At 33.3% G+C, this 10,836-nt stretch overlaps 1 long non-coding RNA gene across 1 annotated transcript; it reads right to left on the bottom strand.

Moving 5' to 3' along the window:
- Window positions 1–2,678: 2,678 nt before the first annotated feature.
- LOC145033811 (uncharacterized) lies at window positions 2,679–3,331 on the bottom strand. Its single transcript, XR_013677721.1, has 2 exons — window positions 3,127–3,331; window positions 2,679–3,001 (listed from the first exon to the last, which is right to left on the bottom strand). It is a non-coding gene; the product is annotated as an uncharacterized LOC145033811 (long non-coding RNA).
- Between the last annotated feature and the right edge of the window lie 7,505 nt (window positions 3,332–10,836).

The following is a 10,836-nucleotide window of genomic DNA, read 5'->3' as shown; positions in this document are numbered from 1 at the left end:
CTCGGAGTTCATCTTTTATAAATAAATTTGTAGCCAATAAGAATAAGGAAAGATAAGGAGCATAATAGAGCTAATTAGGATCAAAGGAAGAAAGTTACAAAAAATCCAACATACGTGTCGCGACGAAAGCCATACACGCGGAGCGTTAAAGCTTCGAAGCTCGATATAAGCACAAAAATATTCAAGTATGTGACGCGTCAGATGCCCTAAGCAACACGTTCTACCCGATTTTTAGAATCCTAAAAATAGAACCTTTCATTAAACCTAAAAAATAAGTTGCCTTGCGCAAGAAGTAAAGCTATGATTTTAGAAGACCGGTAGCACATTCGAAGCCGAAGAACACAATTGTAGTAAATATTTGAAGATCAAAGTCTGGATTCGACATTTAATCATTAAGTTTGCTTAGTTATCGTGTCTGGCTATTCTTTTATGACTATTTAATGTTTCTTAGCTGCGATTATGCGCTTATAACCTTTTACTTTTACTTAAATGTAGATGAACCGCTTCATATTATGGTTCGATTGATTAAACCAGAAGTTAATTAGTTGTTTACTTATTATGTTTTCTTGATTAAAGATCAATATATGTTAAAATTATGATTTTTTGAACCTATTGCTAAGTTATCATTAATATGAATCCTAATTAAATTATGAACAATAAATTGTTAGGACTAGAGACCAAATTCTCCGATTATATGTTAAATTGATAAAATTTAACGTGAAATACATTATATGACTGTTATATGTAACTAATTGATATTCATGACCAGTAAGACTAATTAATAAAGAACATCCTCTCATATATCGAACTTAAGACTAGTTTTAATAATTAATTTCATGATCACTATATTAGTTGTCTTACTAAGTATTAAGATTAGTAAATTGGAACAAGATATTTGATTAATATAGGAATCGATAAACGACGATATAAATTCATTGCACTTTTCTTAATATCAACCATAATAGAATGTAGGATTTGAAATCTAAGTGAAAGTACATTTAAAATATTGTTTTCAATCCATTCTTAGTTCTCGTTAGTGCTTTGATAATATTTCTAATAATAGTAGTATCCTTTTGGGTTGACCTCATGACCCAAATAGTAATAAGAAAATGAAGATAAATAAGTTATTGATTTATGAAGGAATTAATAAATTAATTAAAAAATATTTTAGAATTAATTAAACTGTTTCAATTAATTAAAAATATTAAATATTAATTAATCTAAGGGATTAATTGGAATATTCCAGAAGCTCATGAAGACCTTGTGATGGACGGTTTTCGCTAGTCCCTGATAGGGATCATCCCTATGAGGTATGTTTCTGATAAGGTAAGGATAAACCTTAAGAGTTTGTATACTTCAGGGTTTCATCATTTGTGTATAAATAGATTGCTAGGGGTCAAACCCCAAGAACTGAATCATCTCATAAAAATTCATCCAACCTCTCTCCTTCTGTTTCCATACATAAAACTTTAACCTCTCTCATAGGGTTTGAAATTTGTAATAAACCTTGGACTAGGGTTTTATCTTTTGGTGTTGGGGTTCAGACTATATGAGACGGTTTTTACTTTGGATTCTTCATTCTTTTCAAGCACTATCATGCATGAGATCCCAATAGAGCAATCTAGAGGCCAATATGTTTCTTTCTAGTTGAGTTTTAAAGTTCATTTCTATAACTAGTAAAACCAAGATCTAGGGTGTACGTACACCTATGTAAATATTTTGATTTTTTCCGCTACCTTTAGACGGTGTATTGGTACCAATAAAACCCAACAAAACAAAACCCCACTTTTATATTATTTGTCTAGTTTAATTAATAGTTTTATATTCTAAACCAAATCATACTCTTTCCCTTTATGTTCAACACCCGGTCTTACCACAACTATACAATTACACAATTAGGTATATTGTATAGTGTGTGTTACAGTCTAGTTACGATAGAATCCGTTTTAGAAATTTAAAGCTTTGATCATTATTTTATATATATAGTAAAACGCATATCAACAGGCAATGGTGAGAAAGTGGGATAGCTATACACACATGTGTATAATGTATGTTGTCTTGAAACATGGAAAACAGTGTCCTCTTTTATAGTGGGCCATATCAAAGGAAATAGCATGTGACCTAAGAGTGAGTGTCCAACAACCATACCCATCCACCACAGTATAAATTAGCAAGAAGACCAAAAATGAAAATGAAGCAAACAAAATATGATATGAGTCTTATTCATAGTTATAAAGGGAAGCAACAAAAAATTTAAGTTCAAAGTGAGAAGCTAAATAGGAAATATGTTAGTATAACATTTGGTAAGTTTAACTACAAATATTTTATTTTTTAATGTTCTTTTGTTTGGAAACTATGGTTAATGTGTTTTTGTATTTGGTATTTTAGGAAGTACTTGTGAACTTGTATGAATTTTTCTTTTGTGTTTGGTATGCTTATCGACATGTTGATTGTTACTATGCATTGGTCATGCACATTTGTTAATGTACTTTTTCTAATGGTAATGCACTTTTGGTAAAGGTTATATATTATTAGTTACGTACTTTCGGTAATGCACTTGCTAATGCAGTTTTAGTACTGCACTTTTTTTTGTTGAAAACCAATTTATGTCAGTTACATTAGTTTCCCAATAACATATGTTACCTTTAAAGTCATTTATGACCATTTATAATAGACAATTAAACCAAAATTTTATATTGAAAAGTTGACCATTAGCATAGGTTGTGATTAACCAATTCTTGAATTTACGACACATTTGTGACTGACCATTACACCTTCCAGATCATTATACAAAAACCAACTACTGATACAACACCAAAAGAAAACATGTCCAAGTGTTTTCTTCCAAAACTAGACCTTGACATCTCACTAATAATTTTCAAACGAGGATAAAGAATAGGAACAAAAAACAAGTTGTAACCATGTACATCTTTAGTTTTCTTGCTTTATCTTGCAAATTGCCCAATTTCACATTATGTTTGTTGATTGTTCTCAACAACGCCTGTATCATAACAATTGATCTTTGACATATATGTATATTGACGCAACCGATAAATCCAAATATGGAATCCTACATAAATACAAAAAAGTAAAAGGATTGAGCTACAATCGAATTAAAACCCTTACCCGATTTTGATTTGTGTAACTTGTTTAGGTATGCATGGAGTCGACGATTAGGGTTTACTGAAGTCCAGGACGTTCATGCTTTACAAAAACAAAGGACCATTGTTAAAGGGGTGTAGAAGAAAAACAATAACAAGAAAGAAAAGAGACTTAGCTCTTTGGTGTGCGTGAAGAAGAAATAAACATTAAATGTGCTAAAAACAAGGAAATGAAATAAAAATGGGGAGGAATTGAAATAACAAAAATGCCCTCACATGGAGGGCACATGTTCTACTTAACGACATAAAATAAACAAGATTTAAATCCATGGAGAAAATCCTGAATAAATTTTCAAATTTTGGACCATCAATGCCAATTAAAAAGATTTTGGATTACCTCTATAATTTTTTGCAAACCAAAGGTACCAAATTTATAGTTTACTCTAAATGTAATGAGATATTGACATAACAACCCTTCTGTTTGTTTTTTTTTTTTTTTTTTTTTTTTTTTTTTTTAAATTTATAAATACGACTTTACCCTAATATCATTTTTGGTGCGTTGATCTTAAATATAAAATCACAAAAAAAAAAAAAAAACTATAAAGAACTTAAAGATTTTATTACAAATTTATTTTATGATAACGTGAAAACATGTAAAAATAAAAATAAAAGATATAAAACACTTGCAAAATTTCAATTTTAAAACACTTGCAAATCCTAACCAAGATTTTAGCTATCAGGGTTGCAAAAGGTGGTCGATAAATTGGTTGGAGATAAGTAATCAGCTTTCATAGGTGGCCGTCAGATTTTTGATGGACCACTTATGTTAAGTGAGATCATCAATTGGTATACTAAGAAAAAAGCTATTGATTTCTAAAGAAGATTTTGAAAAGGCATATGATACCTTGAGCTGAGAATAATTGAATTATATGTTGGAGCAATTTGGCTTTGGTGAAACTTAGAAGAAATGGATCTGTGAATGTTTAGTCACGACTAGATCTTCGATCTTAATTAACGATAGTCCTACATGTGAGTTTTCCATACATCAAGGCTTATGATAAGGATATCATCTTTCTCTATTTCTCTTATTTTGGTTATGGAGGGCTTAAATATGGATTTTAAGGTGGCAGTGGTGGCACATTTACTAACAGGTGCAGTCGTGGGTAACTTGGGAATAAAAATTTCACACTTGTTTATGCAGATGATGTGATGGTACTTTCAGATTGGGGTCAACAAGGAATGGATAATATTATTCAGATTTTAAATTGCTTCTATTTGGCGTCTGGTTGAAACTTAACATTAACAAATCCAATTTTTATGGTGTTTTTGTGACAAATGAGGAGGTATTCGACAATGATACTATTATAGGATGTGCACCTAGTTTGTGGCCTTTCATTTACCTTGGAAATCCCACTAGTTCGAGTATGAAGTTGATAAACAACTGGAGGAAGGTGTTCGATAGATTTTAATAAAGACTAACAACATGGAAACTGAGATTACTCTATGTAGGTGGAACATTGACACTTATAAAATCAGTATTAGGGAGTATGAGAATTTATTTCATGACTATTTTTAAAGTTTTGGAGACTATTTTAAAGACGTTGGAAAGGTTAAATGCTAACTTTTTATGTGGAGGAAATGCTGAAACAAAAGAAGATGTATTGGATAAGATAGGAAACCATTCTGACATCAATGGAGAGAGATGGGTTAGGAATTAGAAGTTTGAAAGCATAATCATGCTTTACTTCAAAAATGGAGATGAAGGTTGGTTAGTAAACCATCTGCTTTTAAGGCTCATCTGATAAAAGCAATCCGTGAGAATGAAGTAGGTTTTAATAATGAAGGTTGTAAAAGAAATGGTGTTTGGTCAATGATTGAGGGATCGATAAACCATTTACAAGACAAAAATGTTATCCCTTTGTCTACTTTTGCATTATAAAATGGGAATGGGAGACAATGTTAGGTTTTGGATTGATTTATGGATTGGATGAGAACCATTTAAAAATAGTTTCAATAGGTTGTTTTGACTTGATACTAATGGTGATTGTACGACACACGATCATTTTTCTTGAAGGCGATTGGCGATGCAGTTGGAACCATAAGTGTGCAGGAGGTATTCTTCAGAGACAATCTAATGATTTGTTGAATACTGTATCACATGTCAATATCACTTATGAGATAGATCATTGGTGGTGGGTAGACAGATGCAGCCAGGGAGTTCTCATTGGATGTTACTCGACAACACATTAATAATATTAAACTTCCTAGTTAGCAACCAGCTATGAGATGATGTAAAGGGGTACCAAAAAAAGTAAATATTATCTTGTGGCAGGCTCATTATGAATGGTTACCAACGCATTTGAATTTATCCAAACGAGGTCTTGAACAGTGTTGTAAAAATCGCTGAGTTGACCGATTACGCCTTCGAGTATTCACTACTCGGCCCCTTACCGATGCGAGTTACAGAATCTCGAGTACTCTCCGATCAACTCCATATTGAACCGAACAATCTTGCAAAACTCGATCAACTTGGTGATTAATATGTATAATATACTTAATGATTTATTATTTAACACAACACACATTTGATTATTACTATATATATATATATATATATATATATATATATATATATATATATATATATCTTAAATTTTCAGTAATTACTTATGAAGTGAGACCATTATGTGTTATTTTAGTTTTTGTGTTTTTATATTTTTCTTTTTTTTTTTTTATGTATTTCAATCACTTTATGGTTTTAACTTATGATTTTGACATATATAATTTCCTTAAAAATATTTTTACATTAATTACTAAATCCGAGTACTCCTCAGTACTCTCGAGTACTCGTTACTCGATATTCGGCCGAACAAGTACCGAGTAACGAGTAACGAGTTCTACAACCTTGGTCTTGAATTGAACAAATTATTTGCATGGTGTGTAATTTTGATGTGAAATCTGAAGACCATATTTTGTTTACATGTGGGGTTGCTTCTGCGATTTGGGGAAAGGTGCAACAATTGTGCGATATTAAATTTCCCATAGTGTTTAATATATGCGAATGACTATCTTGGCTAGATGATGTTCATATGATGAGTGAGAACAGGAAATGACTTGAGGTGGTGATGCTTACTACATGGTATATGCTTGGGAGGTTCAGAAATAATGTTGTGGCGGATCCAGAAAGAAAAATCAGGAGTTACATAAATTTTTTAGGGATTACACCACTAGAAAACATCCGTTTATGATGGAAGTTTCCGTCACAAAATCTTCACTAAACCAACGAATTTATATTAAACTTATAATTATCAGACTTTGTGATGGATTGTTGACGGATTGGTGACAAATTTGTGACAGATTTTTAATGGATTTTCAAAAAAAATCACTAAATTTATATTTGACGGAAAAATTTGAGAGGTAGTCTGTGCTACACAGTAGCTCCGCCCCTAATGTTGTGTTCTTGCATAATGTGAAAGGACATTGTTTTTGATAATATTGTTTTAATCACATTTTATAGGTTTAAGCACAAATTTTCTAAAAAAATAATTTAGACTGATTGGTTAAAATCATTCCTGTAGTTTTCTTCTAACTAACAAAGTGTTTTTTTTAATAGAATATTATTCTAAAAAAATCGATTTTAAGCAACATAAAAATAATATTACGCATAAAATTGTAATTAAATAAAAAGGCTTTTATATCCTAGATGCAATCATGTATTCCCATTTTTAGTTTTTTTTACCATGTATAAAAAGCCTCACCCGTAAGTCATTGGTAGTAGGTTTTGTCCGGTCGACGTCTTAGTCCGTCGTGTCGTGTAGACGGACAGCGTATCTAAAATGAAAAGTGCTTTCTGATGACAGACGAAAAGAACACCCACACGCATTACTTTCTCGTCAAATTCACGTCCATCAGCTTTGCAAGGGTGTCACTCCATGTGTTCAAACACGCAGCGCGTGACTTGTTTTAACAATGGACATTACTGGTAGGGTAAAATGACAGTTTGGATATTTGTTTTACTTTTTTTTTTTTTTTTTTTTTTTTAATCTCATTACTCGTCATATATATTTAGATAAAGAAAAAAAAAAACATTCTATAAAATATAAATATAAAAAACCACAGATATAAGAACATAAATCAGAATCAAACGTTGAGACTTCAGTTTTATTACTTGTTCAAGTATTTAGGTATTATCAAGTCAGTGAAGTGTTGGATGTATTTATACAAGTTATATTTTCCCTATTTTAATATTCAAAAACAACAAAGAGAATGTTAATGATTGGAAAAGCTGAGGATATGATCAACTATTAATGTTGTAATCAATGTAATTAAATGACAAAGGGAACATAAATCAGTTTTTTTTTTTTTTTTTTTTTTTTTTTTTTTTTTTTTAAATTTAATTTAATTATTATTATTTTTTAATATTCACATTCTTTTACAAGAGCCAAATAAAATATGCAACAAAAGGTTCAATCACGAAACATGAACTGGTCGTGGGTATATGTATTTTTTTTTGTGTGTGTTTTTTTTTTTAATGTTCACATCCTTTTACAAGAGCCAAATAAAATATGCAACAAAAGGTTCAATCACGAAACATGAATTAGTCGTGGGTATATGTATCAAAACGCACCAGTACATACTTCGTCTAAGTGTCGTGTTTACGAGGTTTACAAATTTTAAATATCATATTAGTTTCATGTACACTTTGAAGAATTTGGATGTTTTTCGAGAGGTAGTAACTCTTCCTTTATCACTCTTCTGCCCAAGGTCAACGATCCATTAACATTGACAGAGTTTCGCCCGGTTAGCCTGATTGGAAGTGTGTATAAGATAATTAGATAATCGCAAAGGCTCTTGCAAATAGAATCAAACAGGTTATTGGGTCGGTTATCGATAATGTTTAAACGACTTTCATTCAAGGAAGGAATATTTTGGACGGTCCTTTGATTATTAATGAATTACTTACTTGGGCAAAGAAAAATAAATCCAAATCGTTCTTCTTCAAAGTTGATTTTGATAAAGCCTTTGATTCCTATTGGAATTACCTGGACAAGGTAATGGAGCAGATGGGATTTGGTGGGCAATGGAGGCAGTGGATTTGGGGCTGTCTTTGTTCTGCTAGGGCTTCAGTACTCATCAACGGTGCTGCCACTAGGGAGTTCCCCATATCGAGGGGCATACGTCAGGGAGACCCACTCTCCCCCTTCTTGTTTATCATTGCCATGGAGGGGCTCAATGCGGCCATGAAATCTGCTGACCAGAAGTCAATTTTTCATGGAGTGAATACTCCAGGCAATGGGCCAGTTATCACTCACTTGTTCTACGCGGACGATGCTATCTTCATTGGTAAGTGGGAGAGCTCCAATTTCCTGAATCTTGAGCGCTTCTCAGATGCTTCTATGTCTCTTCAGGGTTAAAAGTCAACCTCCAGAAGTCAAAAGTTTATGGTGTTGGTGTGTCGGATAATGAAGTTGTAACGTGTGCTCGCATTCTCGGTTGTGAATCAGCTTCCTTCCCATTCAAATTTCTTGGTGTTCCCGTTGGGGCCAATATGTCCCTTAAGCGTAATTGGCAACCTATCATGGTGAAGGTGCACAAACGACTCTCTTCCTGGAAAGCTAAAGCTTTGTCTGTGGGTGGTCGGTTTACTCTAACCAAATCTGTTCTCGGAAGTTTGCCTCTGTACTATTTTTCTCTCTTTATGGCGCCTAGATCTGTTTTGGACAGATTGGAGTCAATTAGGAGAAAATTCTTTTGGGGAGGCTGTGAAGAAAGGCGCAAGATTAATTGGGTGGCTTGGAATGTTGTGCTAGGGCCTAAAGGAAAGGGAGGTCTTGGTATTGGTTCTCTTGAATCATTGAACATTTCTTTGCTTATCAAGTGGTTATGGAGGTTTTATGATGAAAGGGATTCTTTATGGAGGAGGGTTATTTGTGGAATTCATAATTGTGGAAGGAAGCATGTGGACAGGTGGGCCAAAAAATCGTTAGGTGGGTGTTGGTTTAATATTATCAACGTTGTTTCTCGTCTCAACGACTTGGGGGTGAATTTCAAGTCTACCTTTGACATCTGTCTTGGGGATGGTAAGAAAACTTTGTTTTGGTTGGATGATTGGTTGGGTAATGGTACGATGGCTTTCAATTTCCCTCATCTTCTTAAACTTGACAAACGAAAGAGCTGCTTTGTTGCGGAAAGAATTGGCTCTCATAGGCTGAAGTGGGATTGGAAAAGGAAACCCAACACTGTGATTGAGCGTGAGGAGTTGGATTTATTAGTTAGGCTTGTGGAACGGGTGCAATTTTCTTCAAAGCCTGATAAATGGAAGTCGAGATTTTCGGGGGATGGAGGTTTCTATGTTCATGACTTGCGTAGTGTGATTGAGGATTTGAATGCCCCTGTTGTATACAACCCAACGGTTTGGCCTAAGATTGTTCCGCTAAAAGTTTCAATTTTCGTTTGGCGTGCATGTATGGATCGTATCCCTACTGCGATGGCTTTGGCGCGTAGAGGTGTGAATGGTATGTCGACTTCTTGTTTACTTTGTAACGTGGGAAGTGATGAGACAAACCATATTCTTTTGCATTGCCCTGTTGCTCGGGATGCGCTGATGTGGCTGCTTAATTGGTGTAACAACCAACCGCCTGCTTTCAATGGTGTTGGGGAACTTGTAAAATTTGTTGGGTGTTGGGGTTCCTGCCCGAAAAGAAGGAAGATCTTAATCGCCTTATGTTATGGGTTCTTATGGTGTGCGTGGAAGATAAGGAACGAACGGAGGTTCAACGACACTTGTAGTTCGCAGTCAAAATTGGCGGATAATGTTGTTTCTTTAGTGTTTGGTTGGGTGAAATACAGGGGAAACTTTGATAGTTGTAAATGGGAAGATAGGTGTATTTCCCCTTTTAATGTTTTGTAATTAGTTTTTTACCCTTGCCTTTTCCTTTTTGGCTTCGGGCTTTTTAATAAAATTTTCGCCGTTAAAAAAAAAAATATTAGTTTCATGTAATAAACAAGTGTCAATTAAAAGAAAAAGATGGTTAATGTTTGTTTTTTGTAAAAAAACATTTTCAAATCTTTTATTGTTGTACGGTCCAACACATGCGCAACATTTTTAATCTTGTACTTGTTTGTTTTTTAGAAGTTTTTAGAGTTAAAAACCTCTATACGTGTTCTATTTGTCACAACACTCTTATTGCTTTTTCCAACCTATTATTCTACTTTTTTTTTTTCTTGCTGAAATCATGATTATATGTTGTTGAAATCTTATTTTATATTTTTCTTTCGTTTTTTTGTTTATTATTGTTGATTTTTTTTATATTGAATAATGATAATTTCTTGATGAAATATCATTATTTTTTGCTGAAATATCATAAATTCTTGCTGAAATTTCATACATTATTAAATTTTCGATATTAAAATTTTATTTTGGTTTATAAAATAAATTTATTTTAATTTTTTAATATCTGCAGCAGCATGCAGATATTAAAAAAAAACACACTTCTTATTACAGCCTGTAGCCGTTTAGTCCACCTCTTCTACTGCAAAGGGTTGCAGAGGTGATCCGCAGACTTCATGAATTTTTGCTTTAAAAAAACAAATAGCACCTTAGACAGGCACATGTATAAGACCAAGATGAGTGGTTACAGAAAAGGCCGTAGTCTTCCTGCCACTTAAGCAAGAACATCGCCCCTCCACCGCAGTCTAGGTGTGGTAGAGGCCGCACTTCGGTACCCTCCGGCCG

This window comes from Lactuca saligna, chromosome 3, assembly GCF_052625555.1.
Source record: "Lactuca saligna cultivar CGN05327 chromosome 3, ASM5262555v1, whole genome shotgun sequence".
Lineage (NCBI taxonomy): Eukaryota > Viridiplantae > Streptophyta > Magnoliopsida > Asterales > Asteraceae > Lactuca > Lactuca saligna.
Note: the sequence above shows the minus strand (reverse complement) of the source record. Positions and strands in the feature narration are given on the sequence as shown.